This window comes from Ictidomys tridecemlineatus, chromosome 10, assembly GCF_052094955.1.
Source record: "Ictidomys tridecemlineatus isolate mIctTri1 chromosome 10, mIctTri1.hap1, whole genome shotgun sequence".
Taxonomy (NCBI): domain Eukaryota; kingdom Metazoa; phylum Chordata; class Mammalia; order Rodentia; family Sciuridae; genus Ictidomys; species Ictidomys tridecemlineatus.
In genome coordinates, this window is record NC_135486.1 from 142,498,607 (window position 1) to 142,521,787 (window position 23,181).

The following is a 23,181-nucleotide window of genomic DNA, read 5'->3' on the forward strand; positions in this document are numbered from 1 at the left end:
CCTCCTCCAGGTCTCTGCTCCCCCTGGTCTCTCCTCCCCCAGGTCTCTGCTCCCCCAGGTCTCTCCTCCCCCTGATCTCTGCTCCCCCAGGTCTCTGCTCCCCCAGGTCTCTCCTCCCCCTGGTCTCTCCTCCCCCAGGTCTCTCCTAGCCCAGGTCTCTCCTCCCCCTGGTCTCTCCTTCCCCTGGTCTCTCCTCCCCCTGGTCTCTCCTCCCCCAGGTCTCTGCTCCCCCAGGTCTCTGCTCTCCCAGGTCTCTCCTCCCCAGGTCTCTGCTCCCCCTGGTCTCTCCTCCCCCTGGTCTCTCCTCCCCCTGGTCTCTCCTCCCCCAGGTCTCTCCTCCCCCAGGTCTCTCCTCCCCCAGGTCTCTCCTAGCCCAGGTCTCTCCTGCCCCAGGTCTCTCCTCCCCCAGGTCTCTCCTCCCCCTGGTCTCTCCTCCCCCAGGTCTCTGCTCCCCCAGGTCTCTGCTCCCCCAGGTCTCTGCTCCCCCTGGTCTCTCCTCCCCCAGGTCTCTCCTCCCCCAGGTCTCTGCTCCCCCAGGTCTCTCCTCCCCCAGGTCTCTCCTCCCCCTGGTCTCTCCTCCCCCAGGTCTCTGCTCCCCCAGGTCTCTCCTCCCCCAGGTCTCTCCTCCCCCAGGTCTCTGCTCCCCCTGGTCTCTCCTCCCCCTGGTCTCTCCTCCCCTTGGTCTCTGCTCCCCCAGGTCTCTCCTCCCCCTGGTCTCTGCTCCCCCAGGTCTCTCCTCCCCCAGGTCTCTCCTCCCCCTGGTCTCTCCTCCTCCAGGTCTCTGCTCCCCCTGGTCTCTCCTCCCCCAGGTCTCTCCTCCCCCAGGTCTCTCCTCCCCCTGATCTCTGCTCCCCCAGGTCTCTGCTCCCCCAGGTCTCTCCTCCCCCTGGTCTCTCCTCCCCCTGGTCTCTCCTCCCCCTGGTCTCTCCTCCCCCTGGTCTCTCCTCCCCCAGGTCTCTCCTCCCCCTGGTCTCTCCTCCCCCAGGTCTCTGCTCCCCCAGGTCTCTGCTCCCCCAGGTCTCTGCTCCCCCAGGTCTCTCCTCCCCCAGGTCTCTCCTCCCCCAGGTCTCTGCTCCCCCAGGTCTCTCCTCCCCCAGGTCTCTCCTCCCCCAGGTCTCTGCTCCCCCTGGTCTCTCCTCCCCCTGGTCTCTCCTCCCCCAGGTCTCTGCTCCCCCAGGTCTCTCCTCCCCCTGGTCTCTCCTCCCCCAGGTCTCTCCTCCCCCAGGTCTCTGCTCCCCCAGGTCTCTCCTCCCCCTGGTCTCTCCTCCCCCAGGTCTCTCCTCCCCCAGGTCTCTCCTCCCCCAGGTCTCTCCTCCCCCAGGTCTCTCCTCCCCCAGGTCTCTGCTCCCCCAGGTCTCTCCTCCCCCTGGTCTCTCCTCCCCCAGGTCTCTCCTCCCCCAGGTCTCTCCTCCCCCTGGTCTCTCCTCCCCCAGGTCTCTCCTCCCCCAGGTCTCTCCTCCCCCTGGTCTCTCCTGCCCCAGGTCTCTCCTCCCCCTGGTCTCTCCTCCCCCAGGTCTCTGCTCCCCCAGGTCTCTCCTCCCCCTGGTCTCTCCTCCCCCAGGTCTCTGCTCCCCCAGGTCTCTGCTCCCCCAGGTCTCTGCTCTCCCAGGTCTCTCCTCCCCAGGTCTCTGCTCCCCCTGGTCTCTCCTCCCCGTGGTCTCTCCTCCCCCTGGTCTCTCCTCCTCCAGGTCTCTCCTCCCCCAGGTCTCTCCTCCCCCAGGTCTCTGCTCCCCCAGGTCTCTGCTCCCCCAGGTCTCTGCTCTCCCAGGTCTCTCCTCCCCAGGTCTCTGCTCCCCCTGGTCTCTCCTCCCCCTGGTCTCTGCTCCCCCAGGTCTCTGCTCCCCCTGGTCTCTCCTCCCCCAGGTCTCTGCTCCCCCTGGTCTCTCCTCCCCCAGGTCTCTCCTCCCCCAGGTCTCTCCTCCCCCAGGTCTCTGCTCCCCCAGGTCTCTGCTCCCCCAGGTCTCTCCTCCCCCAGGTCTCTGCTCCCCCAGGTCTCTGCTCCCCCTGGTCTCTCCTCCCCCTGGTCTCTCCTCCCCCAGGTCTCTCCTCCCCCTGATCTCTGCTCCCCCAGGTCTCTGCTCCCCCAGGTCTCTCCTCCCCCAGGTCTCTGCTCCCCCAGGTCTCTGCTCCCCCTGGTCTCTCCTCCCCTGGTCTCTGCTCCCCCTGGTCTCTCCTCCCCCTGGTCTCTGCTCCCCCAGGTCTCTCCTCCCCCTGGTCTCTGCTCCCCTAGGTCTCTCCTCCCCTAGGTCTCTGCTCCCCCAGGTCTCTCCTCCCCCAGGTCTCTCCTCCCCCTGGTCTCTCCTCCTCCAGGTCTGTGCTCCCCCAGGTCTCTCCTCCCCTGGTCTCTGCTCCCCCAGGTCTCTCCTCCCCCTGGTCTCTGCTCCCCTAGGTCTCTCCTCCCCTAGGTCTATGCTCCCACAAGTCTCTCCTCCCCCTGGTCTCTCCTCCCCCTGGTCTCTCCTCTCTCCAGCCCCACCCCTCACATTGTGCAATAGTTACAGCTCATTCCTCTGGATTCCTTTTTCCTTATCATCTCACTGCTCTGCCCAAGTCGGGCCCTTCTGGGAAGAGAGGATGAGCAAGAAGGAAAAAAATATCCCCGTCTCCTTTTCTCCTTAAACAGCTGCAGCTGCAGAGTCTTATGCTCAAAAAGAGAGCATAGCCCAGAGAGGGTGAGTAGGGTGTCCAGAATGGCACAGCAGGAGAGGGACCAGGTGGGCCTCCCCGGAGCCAGGGAGCCAGGGCTCACACTCCAAGCTCACTCCATTCCTGAGATGGCCTGCTCCCCTCCTGGCCTTGTGACCCTGTTGAGGTATCATCCTGTGGCTTTGCTATTATTAATCGCTAGCTCACTGCAAGCCTGTGTGTGCTAGGCACCCAGCCCTCCCAGGGACCATTGGCTTGGCATTTTGAGTGAGCGCCTGGTTCGTGCCAGGCACTATGCCGAGTACCTGGGAGATGGCTGTGAGTAAAACTGAGACCCCCACCTTCCCAGAGGGGACACTTTAGGAACAACAATGATCAGAAGCTAAATAGGCTGGTGCCTGGTGCTGAGTGCTCACCTGTCATCCCAGCGGCTCAGGAGGTAGAGGCAGGAGGATGGCGAGTTCAAAGCCAGCCTCAGCAAAAGCCAGGTGCCAAACAGCTCAGTGAGACCCTGTCTCTAAATAAAATACAAAATAGGGCTGGGATGGGGCTCGGTGGTCCAGTGTCCCTGAGTTCAATCCCTAGTACCTCTGCCTCTCCCCCTCCCCTCCCCCGTCAAAAAAAGAAAGAAACCAAATGAATGCGTGCAGTGAGCTCTAGACAGGTAGCTGTCACTGTGGTCTGACCAGGGCTGGGGCGGGTGGTGCTTGCCTGGTGTTGTCTGGCCCTGGTTCAAACTCCAGCACCATGAAACACAAACACGACCTGAGACAGAGGAGCCATCTCCTCTTGGCAAGGGGCCAGGCTGCCCCCCATGAAGAAGCGGTGAGTGAGCTTAAAGCTCCGAAGTGAAAATGAGCTGCCAGATGTTTGAGGGGACAGCATTCCAGGTGACAGGAACAGCGGGTGCTGGCCCTGAAGAGAAAGGAGACGGTGAGGGACCGATCCTCACAGACCCATTTTCAGAGGAGAAAACTGAGGCTCAGGGAGGTGCCAATGCCTGCCTGGGGCTGCCCTGCTGGAGTGGCGGGACTGTCACCAGCTCCCCCCGGCAGAAGGGCTAAATTGTATCCAACAGGCAGTGAAACCCGGTGACACTCTTGTAGCACAGGGGACTGGAGAACAAGGCCGAACCCATTAAGCCTCATTTTGGAGGAGCAGAGGTTAAAAATAAAAAGCCCTCCCGGACGGACTCCTGACCTGCAAAGACAGCTGGTCCTCAGGAGGAGGCCCACTGGGGACCCCAAGTCCACCGGCCTCCCCAATCCAGGGCAAGGGTGCCCTGGTGGCCGCGAGGCTGAGGTCTAGTTTGGCTTTGTCACAGCTGTGCTGTGTAACTTTGGGCTGGTGTCATGGTTTGTCTCGTGCCACCTCAATCCTTTCAGCCAGGCATGGCGGTGGCAGATGGGAAACTGGGTCCCCAGCACCAAGGCCAGACAGGGGGACCCAGCCCAGCCCAGAAGGTGGAAGAGAGACACGGCAGCCTGGTGCTGCCCTCTGGTGGCCGGGTCTGGGAGAGGCAGAGGCAGAGCACATTCCCGATGGCTCCCGACTCTTTCCCACGGGACTTCTCCTGCTCAGATTTGGCTGCGGGAACCCCAGACCTCGGTCCAAGTGGGGATGGGGCTGTCCCTTTCAGAATCCCTAGTGGAGAAAGCAGTCCCCAGCTCGCTCCTAAGATGTGCCACCTGAAGTCTAAGCAAGGACCCCAGGCGCTGAGCGTGATGTCCACGTCACTTCAGGTCGATGGGGTGGGCCGCAGTGGACAGAGCTTGCAGCTCATCCACTCCTTGGTCCATCTGCTCATTTTCACATCTAACCTGTGTCGACCAGTCCCTCCCAGGCAAGTGGCCCCTGCCCCAGTCTGGTGGCCTGGCCCGAGCCTGTGACCCAGGCAACCTTGGTCATAGAATCAAAACTGGGGCGTGACCCTGCGGGTGCCAGGAGACTGTGTGGGTCAAATTCAGTTTCTCCCACGAGGATGTCGATGCTGTTACAGCGTTATTTAATAAGTCTTCTTATGGTTACATTGTTAGGTTCGATTCCTGTTATTTGTTTCCATTTCTAGAACTGCTTTTTTTTTTTCTTTTAATTCTTCTTGGTCGCCTCCCAATTTTACTGTTAAAAATATACAAAAGTACAGAAAAGTTCAAATAACGCTGCCTTGGTCAGTGTTCACAGGGTTGTCCCCTATATCCAAGGGGACTGGCTTCCAGGATTCCCCCAGGACACCAAAAAGCGTCTGAGGACGCTCAGGTCCCTTGTGGAACATGGCACGTTGGCATGGAGCCTAGGCAGTTCCCCCGGAGCTCAACCACTGAGCCACATCCCTAGCTTTTTCTGTTTTGAACTTTGAGACAGGGTCTCCCTGAGTGGCTTAGGGCTCATCAGGTTGCTAAGCTGCTCCTCCTGCCTCAGCCTCCTGAGTCACTTTAGGATGTGCTCCCACATTTGCCATCATCTCAAGATCACGTGTGTGTGTGTGTGTGTGTGTGTGTGTGTGTGTGTGTGTGTGTTAGGCAAACACTTTACCACTGAACTACATCCCTGTGCCCTGGATTATTTATAATAACTATGCACTGTACATACTCTAAACGCTCTGTAGGTAATTGTTACACTCTATGATTTAGGGAGTAATCACAGAAAAAAAAAAGACCCTGCATGTGACCCTGGTTTGTTGATCCCCGTAATCTGATACAGAGCACCAACTCTATTTCCTGTTGCACACACTTGCCCATCTCAGAAGCTATTCCCCCTCTTTCTTGTTGACCAATTTGAAAGTAAGTTGACACAAGGTTTATGGTGCACACTTGTAATCCCAGCAATCCGGGAGGCTGAGGTAGGAGGATCCCAGAATTGAGGCCAGCCTCAGCAACTGAGACCCAATTCAGCAAGGCCCTGCCCCCAAATAAAAATAAGTAAATAAAAAGGACTGGGGATGTAGCTTAGTGATGAAGTGCTCCTGGGTTCAACCCCCAGTGCCAAACACAGTTAAAAAGTAAAAAAAGAAGTTGTCCACGCCTGTGTGCTTTATTCTTAAACACTCGGTTTGCATATCTTTAGAGTTCAGTATGTATGGACAGGTCTCTTTCAGATAAGATGTGCACATACAATGAAATGCCTAAATCTTGTATCACACCATTCCCAGGATTTGGACAGAGCAGCTGTCTGTGTGACTCCATCACCGTCACCCTCAGAGAGCCCCTCCACCCTTCCTAGCCCCCACTTCTGGCAAGGAGTTCCGATTTGCTCCCCCATGCACATGAATTCTCATGGGGTGCACTCCTGGACGGGGTGCACTCGTGAATGAAGCTTCCTTCACTCAGAATAATGTGTCCTTGACTTATCCAGGCCGTTGCTGGTAGAATTTTTATTTATTTATTTAAAGTTTATTTATTTATTTAGTGGTGCTGGGGGTTAAACCCAGGGCCCTGTGCAACTGAGCCACACCCCAGCCCTCTTTTTATTCTTACACATTAACCCAAATGCCTGAGGTACCATTATCCATCCTCTTGTTTACAGACCCCAGCGATGATGATTCCACTTTGGGGCTGTTCATCTACCTTTTTTTTTGGGGGGGGGAGGTGGATGTACCACTTCTCTGGCACTCCTAGGACCTAGGAGCAGAGGCTGTGCAGCATGGGTAGATGTTTGTTTCTTTTCTTTTTTTGGGGGGGGGGGATTGTGTGTGTGTGGGGGGGGTGGGATGCTGGGGATTGAACCCAGGGCCTTGTGCATGTGAGGCAAGCACTCTACCAACAGCCCGATGTCTGTTTCCTTTTATAAGAACCTTCGAGACCTTTGCATAACCCCACCAACAATGTATGCTGGGAGTTTGGGGGTCTTGACCATCGCTGTCAGAATTTCATGCTGTCAATCTATTAAAACTCTCATCATTCATGTGGGCAAGTGTGAAGAGTTTTCAGAAATGAATATACCTGTGTAATCCTGATGGAACACTTCCTTGTTTTATTTTATTATTTATTTATTTGGTACCAGGAATTGAACCCACGGGCTCTTTACCGCTGAGCCACATCCCCAGCCCCTCATAATATCTTATTGAAAGTCAGGGTCTCGCTGGGTTGCCTAGGACCGCCCCCGCACACGCACTAAATTGCTGAGGCTGGCTTTGAACTCGTGGTCCTCCTGCCTTAGTCTCCTGAGCTGCTGGGATTACAGGTGTGTGCCACCTCAACTGGCCATTTCCTTTATCTTAAAAAAGAATTTTAAAAAACAGCTCGAGGGCTGGGGATGTGGCTCAAGCGGTAGCGCGCTCACCTGCATGTGTGCGGCCCGGGTTCGATCCTCAGCACCACGTACAAACAAAGATGTTGTGTCCACTAAAAACTAAAAGATAAATATTAAAATTCTCTCTCTCTCTCTCTCTCTCTCTCTCTCTCTCTGTCTCTTAAAAAAAAAAAAAAAAAAAAAAAAAAAAACAGCTCGAGAGGCCGAGGCAGGAGAGTCGCAAATTTGAGTCCAGCCTGAGCCATGAAGTGAGGCCCTAAGCAACTTAGAGAGACCTGTCTAAAAAGGTCAAGAAGGGCTGGGGATGTGACTCAGCGGCTAAACACCCTGGCTTCAATCCTGGTACCAAAGAATAAAATAAATAGAAAAGAATGCTTCCTTCATTCTCGGAAATTCTCTCTCTCTTTGCAGTCAACCCTGCACTTCCCTGTACATACACACACACACACACACACACACACACACACACACACACACACACACGCACGCACCCACCCACTCTTCTGATTTCTAGCACCCTGGCTTAGCTTGGCTTGTTGCAGAATTGAAGTAAACGGGACCCTAGACCATGGGCTCCTCTTGGGCAGGTTCTTCTGCTCACATGGGTTTTGAGGTGGGTGCGTCTTGTGCAGTATGTCAGCGGCCTGTCCCTTTTACTGCTGACGATGTCCCAGGGTATAAACACCTGCAATCCCTTCGCCCTCATAAGCAGGACTCTAAACGGAGTCCAAAGATGGCTGGCCCCTTCCCTTCTCCCCAGAGAGGACCAAAGCCCAGGGACCTTGGTTGTAAAGTAGAACAGGAACCACCTGGGGGGTGCCCTGTGCAGCCTGTCTCATGGACCCCCCCTGCTGGCAGGGCCCCGGTGGCCTCCCTGGCACGGCCCATCAACAATGTAGGAGCACACGATGATGACATGTCCAGCTTCTCTGGGTGGAGCCCTCCGAGTCCTTTCCTTTATGCTGGGGTCTTCCAAGCCCTGGGTTGGGTCTGTTTCTGAATTGTGGCTATTTGGCCCTTGGCTGCGACCAACAGCCTCAGTCGGGTCCCTGGTGGGCACGAGCTCTCATCGCTCGGTCAGAAGTGGACGCAGGCTGAACCTGAAGAGAGACCGTTTGGTCAAGCGACGTGCCTTTTGCACGCACCAGAGCAGCACCGCGGGCTCCGCTGGCCGCCCCTCTGCCCCCGGGACTCTGCTCTCTTAGGGAGGTCAGCCTCCAGCGGTGCCTGGTTTTTCTTTTCCGGCCTTTTCTCTCGTGCTTTTCTTTTGGTCCTGGACTAAACCCAGGGACACTCTCCACTGAGCTGTATCTTCAGCCCTTTTTAATTTTAACTTTGAAACAGAGTCGCTCACTTTCCCAGGCTGGCTTCAAATGTGCAGTCCTCCTGCCTCAGCCTCCAGTGTCACTGGGAGGACAGACACATGGCCCCCCACACAGCAGGGTGCCCGGATTTTAATTTGTATTTCTTAGATGATGAGTGATGCCCATCTTCTCACCATGTCCCTATTGGCAAGTCACATGTCTGTCCACATTTAAATTATTATTATTATTATTATTATTATTATTATCATCTTGCTGAACTTCAGGTTGAACCAAAGGGGGGGTGGTGCCTACCACGGAGCTACATCCCCAATCCTTATTTATTTTTATTCTAACTTGTTATGTATGACAGCAAAATGCATTACCCTTCATATTACACACATAGAGCACGATTTTTCATATCTCTGGTCATATACAAAGGAGAGTCACACGGTTTGTCTCTGCATACACCTACTTAGGGTCATGATGCCCATCTCATTCCACCATCCTTTTTACGCCCATGCCCCTCTCTTCCCCTCCCACCCCTTTGCCCAATGTAGAGTTCCTCTGTTCCTCCCAAGCTCCCACCTCTCAACCCCACTATGAGTCAGCCTCCCCATATCAGACCAAAAATTCAGCATTTGGGTTTTGGGGATTGGCAAACTTCTGTTAGCATTATATTCTCCAACTCCACCCATTTACCTGCAAACGCCATGATTATTCTCTTTTATTGCTAAGTAACATTCTTTCTTTTTTTTTTTTTTTTGAAACAGGGTCTCACTAAGTTGCTTAAGGCCTTGCTAACTTTCTGAGGCTGGTCTTGAACCTGAGACCCTCCTGCCTCAGCCTCCCAAGTGGCTGCAATTGCAGCCTGCCCCACCACACCCAGCTCCCCTCTGCTCTCGTTGGAAGATGACCGTCCACTGGGCGCATCCAGGTGGTGCAGCCTGTTTCTCCAGGGCCCTGCGGCGTTGCTCTGATTTTGCCTGTTTTACAGCAGAGGAGGAGAGGGCTGGAGGTGCAGACAAGTGTCACCCAAGTCCCCAGAGCTGGACAGCACAAGAGTCAGGTGGCCTGGTGAGGTGGACCCCCACATGCACACATGTGCCCATGCCTAAAGAAGTCTCTAAACCAGAGGACGGGGACGTCCTGGTCACGGGTCCCTCGGAGAAGAGCTAGGTGTGGCAGGACTCCCGCCCCTGGCTCCCGGTCAGCCCCCTGGCCTCAGGAGTCCTCCCAGCCTGGGAGGCAGTGGAGACTGAGCCTGTGAGTGGCCCCCGCCCTTCCACAGGAAGCTGGGACCAGGCAGTCTCTGGCCTCATGCAGACATCACAATAGTGGTCAGTCACCCAGCCGGCAGCCGGGAGGCCGTGGCTTCTCTCCTGCTTGTCTCTGGCCACCAGGCCCCACCATGAGGACTGCTCAGGATGAGGACCAGGAGAATGAGGACACGGAACCCCAGGTCACCAGGACACCACTGCTGAAACAGAGGAACAAGGAGGAGCCAAAATGGAGCCAACCTCAGGGTGAGGGGCGGGGGCTGGGAGTGGCCAGGGACAGGGGGATGCAGGGGCCCAGGGGAAGCAGGAGGCGGGATGGGGCCACCTGGCCCAGCCAGGGCTGATCCCCGGGATCCCCACCCCCCAAGTCCCACCGCCCCACCACCCAGGTGACCCACAGGGACACGGGCAGCAAGGCCTCCTGCAGCACACACTCTTTGAGCCCACAAGGACAGGAGGCTGCGGACACCACACAGGGCCAGGCCACTGCCTGGCCTGGGGGACACGGCCCTGGAGAGCCCCCAGTCACCTCTCACTGTTGATGCTGGTGGCGCAGGCAGGGGTGGGCAGGACCACAGGGCACTGATGGGCAGCGCTTCACAGCTGGGAGAGACTCCTGCAGGGAGGCCAGGGCTTCTTTCTGACCCCCCTTTGTCTGTGAGAGGGATGGAAACCTACGGGCAGGGATGCGGGCACCTCTCCCTGTCCTGGGAGTGGAGCCACTGGGCAGGACGGGGAGCGGCTTGCGCCTGCCCCCACCCCAGCAAGCTCTGGTGGGAGGCCCAGGAGCCCCCTCCAGCCTCCAGGCTCCAGCCTCCCTTCCTGGGAGGGGTGGGAAGAGCCCCTGGTGGAGAGAAAGGCCGGGTCCCTGTGCAGGACAAGCCACGGGGCTGTCCCTGGAGACACGGGGACCCTCTGCCCACACACGCCCCGGGGGCTCCCTCTGCTGCCCACCCCTCGGGTCCCAGGCTCCGGACTCCCTTGTCCAAAGAGCAGGAGCTGCTTCCTGAGCCTGTGGGGCAAGGTGGGGCTGGGAGGAGGGGCTGGCCCATGAGCAGGTGGGGACCTGGGGCTCAGGGAGCAAGTCTGGGAGAGTGGAGGGCAGCACCCATGAAGGCCTCCTCCTGAGCAGTTGGGCACAGCCCATTGGGAGCCATTCTGACAGAGGCAAGGGGCACAATGGCAGCGTGGACTCCGGACTCGGGCCTTTCAGCTCCATCCTGGGCTGTCACACTTATTTACTGGGACCTTGGGAAAGCCACCTGCTCTCTGAGCCTAGTCTCACATCTGCTGCTGGAATAGGGGCGCACCCTGCTGCACGGGCAGGAGGACTGTAGGAAGTGTGTTAAGCACCCAGCTCCGAGCGCGGCTGGCGATGGACGGCCCCAGCTCCTGTGTCCTGGGCCACCTGGAGCTGCTCCCAGGAAGAGCTTGTATCCCAGGACACGAGGGCACAGTGCAGTCAGACGTGCCCAGGTTCAACTCCAGCTCCTCCACCGACGGCCACACAGCCATCGAAGTTGACGCATCCTTCCAGGCCCCATCTGCCCTCTGGGGTGGGCACCTGCCCGTGGGCACTCAGTCCTGGCAGCTGAGGGCACTCTTCCCTCCTCTCTCCTCAAGGGCCACCGCCACCATACAACCCTCCTGCAGGAGGCTCCCGCCCTCAGCAGCCCACAGGTGAGTGCAAAGTGCCCGCCACCTCTCTCCTCGCACACACTTCCTGCTCAGATTGCCACAGGCCCCTGGCCTGACCATGGGCCCAAAATGCCCGCTGGAAAGCCCTCCGCCTGGCCTCATGGCTCCGTGGCCCTGCAGCTGGTTAGGGCCTCTCTGTGGCTCCCACAGGCTGTTGCAACGTCAGTGGCCTTGAGCATCACTCTGACCAATGTGTGGCCACTAGTGGACACCCTGGCATATAGTAGGTGCTCAGGAGATGCTTGTAAACTCCCTGCAAGCACATCACCTCCACCCTGGATCCCAGAGACGGAGAACACAGACCCCCAGGAGGGGCCTAGGTTTGGGGATTCTACATATTTTCCAAGGAATTCTCAAGCACTCCAAAGAACGGTCAGGGTGGACTGAGGGTCAGCTTCACGTTGCCGCAGCTAATGCACAGAGAAAGGTTTGTCTGGCTCCCAGGCCTGGGGGTTCCAGTCCATGGCTGGCCAGTCCCACTGCTCTGGGCCTCTGCAGAAACCAGATGCCCTTGACAGGGAGGCAATGTCAGAGCCAACGTTTCCATCACGATCTGGGCAGCAGAGAAAGACCGGGGTCCTACAGTGTCCTCAGATCCAGTCAAGGTCCACACACCTCCCAATAGCGCCACCCTGGGCACCAAGCCTTGAACACACGGACCTTTGGGAGACACTCACACAGACCATAGTGGACAGTAAATTCCCACAGGTAGCCTCAGGGTGACACAGTGACAATGACCTCTCTCTTGGAGAGCGCCAGACAACCCTGAAGGCCCCATCCTAGCTTCCTGCCAAGTGCGGGGCATGTCACCCTCCCCTGCCTCGGAGCTCACCTTGGCGCAGCCCTGTCCCTCTCCAGGCAGGGGGTGCAGAGGGACCTGGCTCTGCTCCAGGACACTGTGGAGCGCCACCAGCGTCTTGTTCTTGCTCTGGGGCTTATTTTGAGGCGCTGGGGTTTGCCCCGGGTCCCGTGCATGCGGGGCGAAGGCTCCCTCTGAGCTGCGCCCGAGCCTCAGCAGCGTGCTCTTGACAAATCCAGCCACCAAGGGACACTGGGAGGCCACTGTCCCAGGCCGCTAGGCGCACCTGTGGGCCAACGTCCAGGTGCAAGTCCAGGGGGAGGCTGGCTGTTCTTCCCACCACAGGCTTGGGGACAGACTCCGGCTACCCCGCAGGTTGAGAAAGGGGGCTGACCGCGAGCGGGGGTTGAGCTGGGCACCTCGCTGGACAGAAGGGACCTGGGTTAGACCCAGAGGTGCTCCAAACCCCCTGGGCCCTGACTTCACCTGCTCACCAGGGGTCATGACTGGGGGGGAAGGAGCCCTGAGGCTGATGGGCAGGTGGATAACGGGTGGCACGAGCCTAGCCAGGTGGTCTTGGGTGCTTAGATGACCACCAGGGACAACCAAAAGACAAGCAGTCACAGCGGGGGTGGGGTGAGGCGGTGCAGGTCTGACCTGCCTCTCGCCCACCCAGGCATGTACACCAACCTGCCCAGGATCTCCACCTCCTTGCCAATGCGCACCGTATGTCCCTACTGTGGCCACCTAGTCGTCACAGAGACCACCCCTGTCCCAGGAATCCTCACCTGGCTGCTGTGCTTAGGCCTCTGTTTCTGTGGGTGAGTGACTGGCCCTGGGCTCCAAAAGGCCCTGCCCCCGCTTGCAGGGGGGTTCCTGCTGGGAGAAATGGCTGGCATCTAGCAGCCAGGTGGGCAGCAGGGGAGTTTGTGGAGGACAGGCAGGAGCAAGGACAAGGACGTCCCCATGTCCGCCACTGCCACACTCAGAGGCGGCAATGCCCTCCGACTGGGAGTCACGCCTGCCATGTGAGGGTTCCCAGCAGTGCCTGTCACCTCCATGGGGAATCCCTGCCCTGTGGAGGTGCCCAGCAGCTCATAGGAGGCCGGCCGCCCGAGGGCAGTGAGGGCCAGGGCCAGGGTGGTGCACTTACGGCCATGCCCTGCGGCTGCAGGTGCTGCCTGGGCTGCTGCCTCGTGCCCTTCTGGATGCCCAGCTTGAAGGACGTGACCCACTCTTGCCCCGTGTGCAAGCACGACCTCTACCACTTCAAACGCATGTGACCCCTGCCCTGGAAATAAACCTGCTGACGCTCCTGCACGTGTGTCCTGCCCCGGCCATGCCATGGCCTCCTCTGACTCCAGTCACAGGGAGGTGGCCCACAGGAGCCTGGAGCACAGCAGACGCGCAGGCCACGATGGCTGGATGTGGGAAGGGTCCTGTCCCTGAGATGCCCAGCGCAGACTCCAGCCTGCTGTCCACCAGGAGGCCCGTCCTTTGCCCTCGCCCACCCGCACCCAGGCTCTCAGCTGGCCCTGCTGGTGGTCTAGCACTTGGTACCAAGTGCAACCCCAGTGGGCATCTCCCTGAGCCGCCCTTCCCTGGCCTGCACTGTCCTCCTGGGGTCCCGCCCTGGGCCTCCTCTCCCACCCACTCTGCACCCTGCAGCCTCTCTCCTGGGTGCCTCACAGAGCTCCCTCTCCCTTCCTGGGGGCAGGGTGGCTGCAGAGGGCACCACCTCTTCTTACCCCAGACCCCTGCCCTGTCCCTGCTGCCCTGCATGGACCTGCAATGGCCCTGCTCAAGTCAGCCCTGCCCTCCTCACCACTGGGGGCTGTGACTGGTTTGGGCAAGGGTCAGTCACCGCAGCTTGGACTGTGCCCGACACATGCCCAGACCCTGCCACCCTCAGACCAAGATTGTTTTTTATTTTGGTTTTTGGTACCAGGGATCGAACCCAAGGGCACTTAACCATGGAGCCGGGTACCACCTTTTTTAAAGGGTATTTATTTTTCAGTTGTAATTGGACACAATACCTTTATGTTACTTATTGTTCCGTGATGCTGAGGACCAGACCCAGGGCGCCGCAAGTGCTAGGCGCTGTACTGCTCAGCCCCAGGCCCAGCCACAATTCATCTTCTTAAATTTTGAGACAGGGCCTCACTGAGTTGCTTAGGGCCTTGCAGAGCTGCTGAGCTGCTGGCTTTGTTTTTCTTTTTTTTTTAAATTTTTTTTTTTTTTTAGTAATTATCTTTTAGTTTTTTGCAGACTCAACATCTTTGTTGGTATGTGATGCTGAGGATTGAACTCCAGCTGCACGCATGCCAGGCGAGCGTGCTACCGCTTGAGCCACATCCCCAGCCCTGAGCTGCTGGCTTTGAACTCAGGATCCTCCTGCCTCAGCCTCCTGAGCCGCTGGGATTACATCATGTGCCCTGCCAGCTTCTGTTGGTGTTTCTCTGACACTCCTCCTCTCCCCTCCTTCCTGACACATCCTGCCCCGTTCCCATCTCTCTCTTGCTCATTTGACAGCGGAGGAGTAGCCACACGGAGGAACCTGGTGACTTCCAGACGGAGCCACAGGGCGCTCTCCCAGCTACTGCACTGAACAGCGCGGTGCCTGGTCACAAATGGCAACTCCTCTGGGGATGGGTTTCTGGAAAGAGCACTGCCAGGCCAGGGTCCCACGTCTGTGACTGCCAGGTGTGGCCTCTCAGAGGCATGAGGAGGCTGGGTCCTGGGACTTGGCATAACCGTGGGTTCTGCCCACCCAGGCTGAGCTCTTCTGGGTCGTCCCATGTGCCCTGGCCTGGGAGAAGTCCTACAGTCCCTGGTGGGACCCCATGGTCCTGGCTCCCCAGCAGCCGTGACCCTGTGTGCAGCTCAGCTGCCTTTGGCATTGAGAACAGCCACTGTCACGGGAGCTCCTCTGGTCCCCACCAGCCAGCCTTCTTTTATTTTCTTACATTTCATTGACTGATTGATTGATTGATTGATTTTTGGTAGGACTATGGAACCGAGGAGTGTTCGACCACTGAGCCACATCCCCATCCCTTTTTATGTTTTATTATGAGACGGGGTCTCACTAAGTTGCTTAAGGCCTTGCTAACTTTCTGAGGCTGGTCTTGAACCTGAGACCCTCCTGCCTCAGCCTCCCAAGTGGCTGCAATTGCAGCCTGCCCCACCACACCCAGCTCCCCTCTGCTCTCGTTGGAAGATGACCATCCACTGGGCGCATCCAGGGGGTGTAGCCTGTTTCTCCAGGGCCCTGCGGCGTTGCTCTGATTTTGCCTGTTTTATAGCAGTGGAGGAGAGGGCTGGAGGTGCAGACAAGTGTCACCCAAGTCCCCAGAGCTGGACAGCACAAGAGTCGGGTGGCCTGGTGAGGTGGACCCCCACATGCACACATGTGCCCATGCCTAAAGAAGTCTCTAAACCAGAGGACGGGGACGTCCTGGTCACGGGTCCCTCGGAGAAGAGCTAGGTGTGGCAGGACTCCCGCCCCTGGCTCCCGGTCAGCCCCCTGGCCTCAGGAGTCCTCCCAGCCTGGGAGGCAGTGGAGACTGAGCCTGTGAGTGGCCCCCGCCCTTCCACAGGAAGCTGGGACCAGGCAGTCTCTGGCCTCATGCAGACATCACAATAGTGGTCAGTCACCCAGCCGGCAGCCGGGAGGCCGTGGCTTCTCTCCTGCTTGTCTCTGGCCACCAGGCCTCACCATGAGGACTGCTCAGGATGAGGACCAGGAGAATGAGGACACGGAACCCCAGGTCACCAGGACACCACTGCTGAAACAGAGGAACAAGGAGGAGCCAAAATGGAGCCAACCTCAGGGTGAGGGGCGGGGGCTGGGAGTGGCCAGGGACAGGGGGATGCAGGGGCCCAGGGGAAGCAGGAGGCGGGATGGGGCCACCTGGCCCAGCCAGGGCTGATCCCCGGGATCCCCACCCCCCAAGTCCCACCGCCCCACCACCCAGGTGACCCACAGGGACACGGGCAGCAAGGCCTCCTGCAGCACACACTCTTTGAGCCCACAAGGACAGGAGGCTGCGGACACCACACAGGGCCAGGCCACTGCCTGGCCTGGGGGACACGGCCCTGGAGAGCCCCCAGTCACCTCTCACTGTTGATGCTGGTGGCGCAGGCAGGGGTGGGCAGGACCACAGGGCACTGATGGGCAGCGCTTCACAGCTGGGAGAGACTCCTGCAGGGAGGCCAGGGCTTCTTTCTGACCCCCCTTTGTCTGTGAGAGGGATGGAAACCTACGGGCAGGGATGCGGGCACCTCTCCCTGTCCTGGGAGTGGAGCCACTGGGCAGGACGGGGAGCGGCTTGCGCCTGCCCCCACCCCAGCAAGCTCTGGTGGGAGGCCCAGGAGCCCCCTCCAGCCTCCAGGCTCCAGCCTCCCTTCCTGGGAGGGGTGGGAAGAGCCCCTGGTGGAGAGAAAGGCCGGGTCCCTGTGCAGGACAAGCCACGGGGCTGTCCCTGGAGACACGGGGACCCTCTGCCCACACACGCCCCGGGGGCTCCCTCTGCTGCCCACCCCTCGGGTCCCAGGCTCCGGACTCCCTTGTCCAAAGAGCAGGAGCTGCTTCCTGAGCCTGTGGGGCAAGGTGGGGCTGGGAGGAGGGGCTGGCCCATGAGCAGGTGGGGACCTGGGGCTCAGGGAGCAAGTCTGGGAGAGTGGAGGGCAGCACCCATGAAGGCCTCCTCCTGAGCAGTTGGGCACAGCCCATTGGGAGCCATTCTGACAGAGGCAAGGGGCACAATGGCAGCGTGGACTCCGGACTCGGGCCTTTCAGCTCCATCCTGGGCTGTCACACTTATTTACTGGGACCTTGGGAAAGCCACCTGCTCTCTGAGCCTAGTCTCACATCTGCTGCTGGAATAGGGGCGCACCCTGCTGCACGGGCAGGAGGACTGTAGGAAGTGTGTTAAGCACCCAGCTCCGAGCGCGGCTGGCGATGGACGGCCCCAGCTCCTGTGTCCTGGGCCACCTGGAGCTGCTCCCAGGAAGAGCTTGTATCCCAGGACACGAGGGCACAGTGCAGTCAGACGTGCCCAGGTTCAACTCCAGCTCCTCCACCGACGGCCACACAGCCATCGAAGTTGACGCATCCTTCCAGGCCCCATCTGCCCTCTGGGGTGGGCACCTGCCCGTGGGCACTCAGTCCTGGCAGCTGAGGGCACTCTTCCCTCCTCTCTCCTCAAGGGCCACCGCCACCATACAACCCTCCTGCAGGAGGCTCCCGCCCTCAGCAGCCCACAGGTGAGTGCAAAGTGCCCGCCACCTCTCTCCTCGCACACACTTCCTGCTCAGATTGCCACAGGCCCCTGGCCTGACCATGGGCCCAAAATGCCCGCTGGAAAGCCCTCCGCCTGGCCTCATGGCTCCGTGGCCCTGCAGCTGGTTAGGGCCTCTCTGTGGCTCCCACAGGCTGTTGCAACGTCAGTGGCCTTGAGCATCACTCTGACCAATGTGTGGCCACTAGTGGACACCCTGGCATATAGTAGGTGCTCAGGAGATGCTTGTAAACTCCCTGCAAGCACATCACCTCCACCCTGGATCCCAGAGACGGAGAACACAGACCCCCAGGAGGGGCCTAGGTTTGGGGATTCTACATATTTTCCAAGGAATTCTCAAGCACTCCAAAGAACGGTCAGGGTGGACTGAGGGTCAGCTTCACGTTGCCGCAGCTAATGCACAGAGAAAGGTTTGTCTGGCTCCCAGGCCTGGGGGTTCCAGTCCATGGCTGGCCAGTCCCACTGCTCTGGGCCTCTGCAGAAACCAGATGCCCTTGACAGGGAGGCAATGTCAGAGCCAACGTTTCCATCACGATCTGGGCAGCAGAGAAAGACCGGGGTCCTACAGTGTCCTCAGATCCAGTCAAGGTCCACACACCTCCCAATAGCGCCACCCTGGGCACCAAGCCTTGAACACACGGACCTTTGGGAGACACTCACACAGACCATAGTGGACAGTAAATTCCCACAGGTAGCCTCAGGGTGACACAGTGACAATGACCTCTCTCTTGGAGAGCGCCAGACAACCCTGAAGGCCCCATCCTAGCTTCCTGCCAAGTGCGGGGCATGTCACCCTCCCCTGCCTCGGAGCTCACCTTGGCGCAGCCCTGTCCCTCTCCAGGCAGGGGGTGCAGAGGGACCTGGCTCTGCTCCAGGACACTGTGGAGCGCCACCAGCGTCTTGTTCTTGCTCTGGGGCTTATTTTGAGGCGCTGGGGTTTGCCCCGGGTCCCGTGCATGCGGGGCGAAGGCTCCCTCTGAGCTGCGCCCGAGCCTCAGCAGCGTGCTCTTGACAAATCCAGCCACCAAGGGACACTGGGAGGCCACTGTCCCAGGCCGCTAGGCGCACCTGTGGGCCAACGTCCAGGTGCAAGTCCAGGGGGAGGCTGGCTGTTCTTCCCACCACAGGCTTGGGGACAGACTCCGGCTACCCCGCAGGTTGAGAAAGGGGGCTGACCGCGAGCGGGGGTTGAGCTGGGCACCTCGCTGGACAGAAGGGACCTGGGTTAGACCCAGAGGTGCTCCAAACCCCCTGGGCCCTGACTTCACCTGCTCACCAGGGGTCATGACTGGGGGGGAAGGAGCCCTGAGGCTGATGGGCAGGTGGATAACGGGTGGCACGAGCCTAGCCAGGTGGTCTTGGGTGCTTAGATGACCACCAGGGACAACCAAAAGACAAGCAGTCACAGCGGGGGTGGGGTGTCCAGCCCGGTTGGGCCCAAGGGTGGGGTGAGGCGGTACAGGTCTGACCTGCCTCTCGCCCCTCCCCCCAGGAATATACACCAACCTGCCCAGGATCTCCACCTCCTTGCCAATGCGCACCACATGTCCCTACTGTGGCAACCAAATCGTCACGGAGATCACGCCTGTCAATGGAGTCCTCAACTGGCTAATGTGCTTAGGCCTCTGTTTGTGTGGGTGAGTGACTGGCCCTGGGCTCCAAAAGGCCCTGCTGGGAGAAATGGCTGGCCTCTAGCAGCCAGGTGGGCAGCAGGGGAGTTTGTGGAGGACAGGCAGGAGCAAGGACAAGGACGTCCCCATGTCCGCCACTGCCACACTCAGAGGCAGCAATGCCCTCCGACTGGGAGTCACGCCTGCCATGTGAGGGTTCCCAGCAGTGCCTGTCACCTCCATGGGGAATCCCTGCCCTGTGGAGGTGCCCAGCAGCTCATAGGAGGCCGGCCGCCCAAGGGCAGTGAGGGCCAGGGCCAGGGTGGTGCACTTACGGCCATGCCCTGCGGCTGCAGGTGCTGCCTGGGCTGCTGCCTCGTGCCCTTCTGGATTCGAAGCTTGAAGGACGTGAACCACTCTTGCCCTGTGTGCAAGCACCATCTCTACCACTACAGACGCGTGTGACCCCTGCCCTGGAAATAAACCTGCTGACGCTCTTGCACGTGTGTCCTGCGCCCGGCCATGCCATGGCCTCCTCTGACTCCAGTCACAGGGAGGTGGCCCACAGGAGCCTGGAGCATAGCAGACGCGCAGGCCACGATGGCTGGATGCGGGAAGGGTCCTGTCCCTGAGATGCCCAGCGCAGACTCCAGCCTGCTGTCCACCAGGAGGCCCGTCCTTTGCCCTCGCCCACCCGCACCCAGGCTCTCAGCTGGCCCTGCTGGTGGTCTAGCACTTGGTACCAAGTGCAACCCCAGTGGGCATCTCCCTGAGCCGCCCTTCCCTGGCCTGCACTGTCCTCCTGGGGTCCCGCCCTGGGCCTCCTCTCCCACCCACTCTGCACCCTGCAGCCTCTCTCCTGGGTGCCTCACAGAGCTCCCTCTCCCTTCCTGGGGGCAGGGTGGCTGCAGAGGGCACCACCTCTTCTTACCCCAGACCCCTGCCCTGTCCCTGCTGCCCTGCAGGGACCTGCAATGGCCCTGCTCAAGTCAGCCCTGCCCTCCTCACCACTGGGGGCTGCGACTGGTTTGGGCAAGAGTCAGTCACCGCAGCTTGGACTGTGCCCGACACATGCCCAGACCCTGCCACCCTCAGACCAAGATTGTTTTTTATTTTGGTTTTTGGTACCAGGGATCGAACCCAAGGGCACTTAACCACGGAGCCGGGTACCACCTTTTTTAAAGGGTATTTATTTTTCAGTTGTAATTGGACACAATACCTTTGTTATTTATTTATTGTTCCGTGATGCTGAGGACCAGACCCAGGGCGCCGCAAGTGCTAGGCGCTGTACTGCTCAGCCCCAGGCCCAGCCACAACTCATCTTCTTAAATTTTGAGACAGGGCCTTGCTAAGTGACTGAGGCTGGCTTTGAACTCAGGATCCTCCTGCCTCAGCCTCCCAAGTCCCTGGGATTACAGATGGGGGCCACCCCGCCTGGCCACGTTCCAGTGGTTAAGGCTGGGCCAGGTGAGGACACCTGTGAGCTGGCTCCTGCCTCCCCCGCCCTCTCCCTCCCCCGCCCTCTCCCCCCACCCTCAGTTCCGTCCTGTACTCTCTGCTGTGACTGTCCCTAGATCTGGGCGCCAGTGGCTGGAGTGGGTACCTCAGGACACGGCAGGGATGAGTGGAGGCTTGTGGACACTAGGAGGGGACAAGGCCAGGCAGGAAGCCTGCCCGGCAGGGATGCTGTCATGGTCTGCTCCGACCAGCTGGCGCTGTGCCCCCCACCAGGGCAGCCCTTGGCCGCGGGTGACTGGAGTCAGAATTGGAATCCTGCTTCCTCAGCCACCTACACCAGACTGCCACATGTGGCCGGGGGCTACTGCCCTGAACAGAGGGGACATTCCACCACAGCAACAGGTTCTGCTGGACAGTGCTGGGTTAAGGAGATAAAGGGCCAAGATAAAGGCCCCATCCCAGCTCCATGGAGGTTCAAGGCCTCCGTGTCTTATCAATGGGACCCTCTGGGCAAACTGGGGTCTGGGACCAGGACAGAGGGGGATGGGATAAAGGAGACTGGCCGGTTTCTCGACTTGTGACCCATGAAAGTGCCATCTCCCTCACCATCGCTCCCAGTGGAGTGAATTTCAGTCACTTAGGGCCTCAGTAATTGGCTGAGACAAATGAATTTCAGAGGGAGCAGTGAGGGGAGCATGGGGTGACGTGGGTGGGCGACCCCGACAGCACTGCCCCAGGCCTGAGGATGCGCTGCAAACCCAGCAGCTGGACAGGACCCTAGGCGCAAGAAAGGTGTGGAGGAGGGCGGGGGAGGCCACGGTGCAGAGCCCCTGGCTAGGGGAAGTACCGCCTCAGGAAGCAGAGAGGACTGGTCACAGTAGCTAGAGGGAAGGACTGACCGACTCCTCCAGGTGGGGAGCCCCAGACTGCAGCCTCTCCCACTCCCCTTGGCGAACAGGAAAAGCTGAATGCTGAGGCAGCATCTCCGCCGTACCTGGAGCCTGGGCTTCACGTTCAAACAGAAATCCTGGGATTCGGTGATGAAGCTTTCCTGGGGACCTTGGTGCTTGGCTGAGACTGAGGGAGTCCTCTCTGACTGTCCTAACTGAGGACCCTGGTGTCAAGTCAGGACACAGCAGAAGGCTCCAGCGACACCGTGGGCAGTGGTGGGTCCAGGCGAGGCCGCCCAGCCTCAGTGATCCCCGGGAAAGGCCTTGTTTGGGACGTGGTGGCTCCACAAGTGCTCGGCCTCAGCAGTCCTGCTGGCCAGGCCATAGTCCCAGAACCGGATCCATCAGCAGTTCAGCTCGAAGGCCTTCCTTGTTCTGCGCCACAACCCTCCGTGCTGGCTTTGACCGGATTCTGAGCCAGGTCCACAGACGGGAGCGGGGGTCCTCCACTTCGGTTCTCTGTATGTGGGTTGCTGGTGCACCAGGCGACCTCTCTGGAGAGGTAGCCATCGTGCTTCAAGGGTGACCAGATACACGATGCGTTGAGAGGTTCTGCCCAGGATTTTCCTTTTTTTTTTTTTTGTATCTGGGATTGAGCCCAAGGGCACTCAATCTGGAGCCATACCCCCATCCTTTTTAATTTTGAGATAGGGTCTCATTTGCTGAAGCTGGCTTTGACCTTGCAATCTTCCTGCCCCAGCCTCCCTAGCCGCTGGGATTGCAGGTGTGCACCACCATGTCCAGCCCAGCCCCCCTCACCCTGCCCCATGTTTTATGGGTGCATTATAATTGTACTTATGATGGGATGTCACTACACATCCGCACTCTTTCCTGATCCCATGAATCAATCCCACGCCCTTGGGACGGAGATTGCCCAGGATTAGGAAGTGTCACTTGCCAGGTCTCTCCATGTTTGGTTATTAGTTACTTGTAGCTCTGGGGACAGGACCCAGGGCCTTGCACACGCTGGCCAAGTGATATACCACTAAGCTACACCTCAGCTTGTCACCTCTTAAAAAGTAGAAATGACACTGAAAATAGGCTTTTCTTCAAGGTGTTTGCAGGTGCCCGAGGCACAGGTGTCTGAATGATGGAAACCCCCTAGCTCACCCCCAAGGCCATACCTGATCACAACTCAGCCTAAACAAATATTCCCAAGTTCACACCCAGGCTCCCCACCACCGCTCCAGCCACACCTGGCCACCGTGCAGGAAGGTGGGCGGCTTGACCACGGTCTCCACCTCTCTAGAGGTAGCCGTCATAATTCTCCTGTGCCCACAGCTGGCTGCAGAGCAGGCTGGGGTACATGGGGCCGTGGCCTCCTCCTGCACCGTCTCCTGAGCTCGTCCTGGCCCTCCATACTCAGGCCCATCAGGCAGCACCTGGCCCTGGCAGGTGAGCTTGGCAGCAGTGGAAGGCGCGAGTCAAACTGGGTCTCAGCACATGTTCTGGCCCGGGCAAGTACTGAGCTGCCACCAGGCCCCGATTCTGGTCCCTGCCCAGATGCCACTGCTGAACTCAAGGCAGGGTGCAGTGCTCATTAGTGCTGGCTGTCACCATCCACCCCACCCTCAACCGAGAGGGGCTCTGCCCTTCATCACAGGAGGTGTGGCCGGCAGGGCTCCATTAGGAGCAGCATCAGGCAGAGACACGCCCCGTGGTTCCCACCAGCCGCCAGGAGCAGCCTCAGGCTGACACCACCTTGAGAAGCTGAATCCTGTAGAAATCAGAGCCCAGGGACACCCACTCCACACTGGTGGGCAGGGCCAGGCAGGATCAGCCTGCCCGGCAGGGATGCCATCATGGTCTGCACCGACCCCATTCGAGGGCACCAGCTGGCGCTGTGCTCCCCACCAGGGCAGCCCTTGGCCGCGGGTGACTGGAGTCAGAA

At 59.2% G+C, this 23,181-nt stretch overlaps 1 long non-coding RNA gene across 1 annotated transcript; it reads left to right on the top strand.

Annotated features, from left to right (window-relative positions):
- The first annotated feature begins 2,456 nt into the window (after nucleotides 1–2,456).
- On the top strand, nucleotides 2,457–7,277 carry LOC144367078 (uncharacterized). The gene is made up of 2 exons (XR_013426287.1): nucleotides 2,457–2,672; nucleotides 7,089–7,277. It is a non-coding gene; the product is annotated as an uncharacterized LOC144367078 (long non-coding RNA).
- The last annotated feature ends 15,904 nt before the right edge of the window (nucleotides 7,278–23,181 follow it).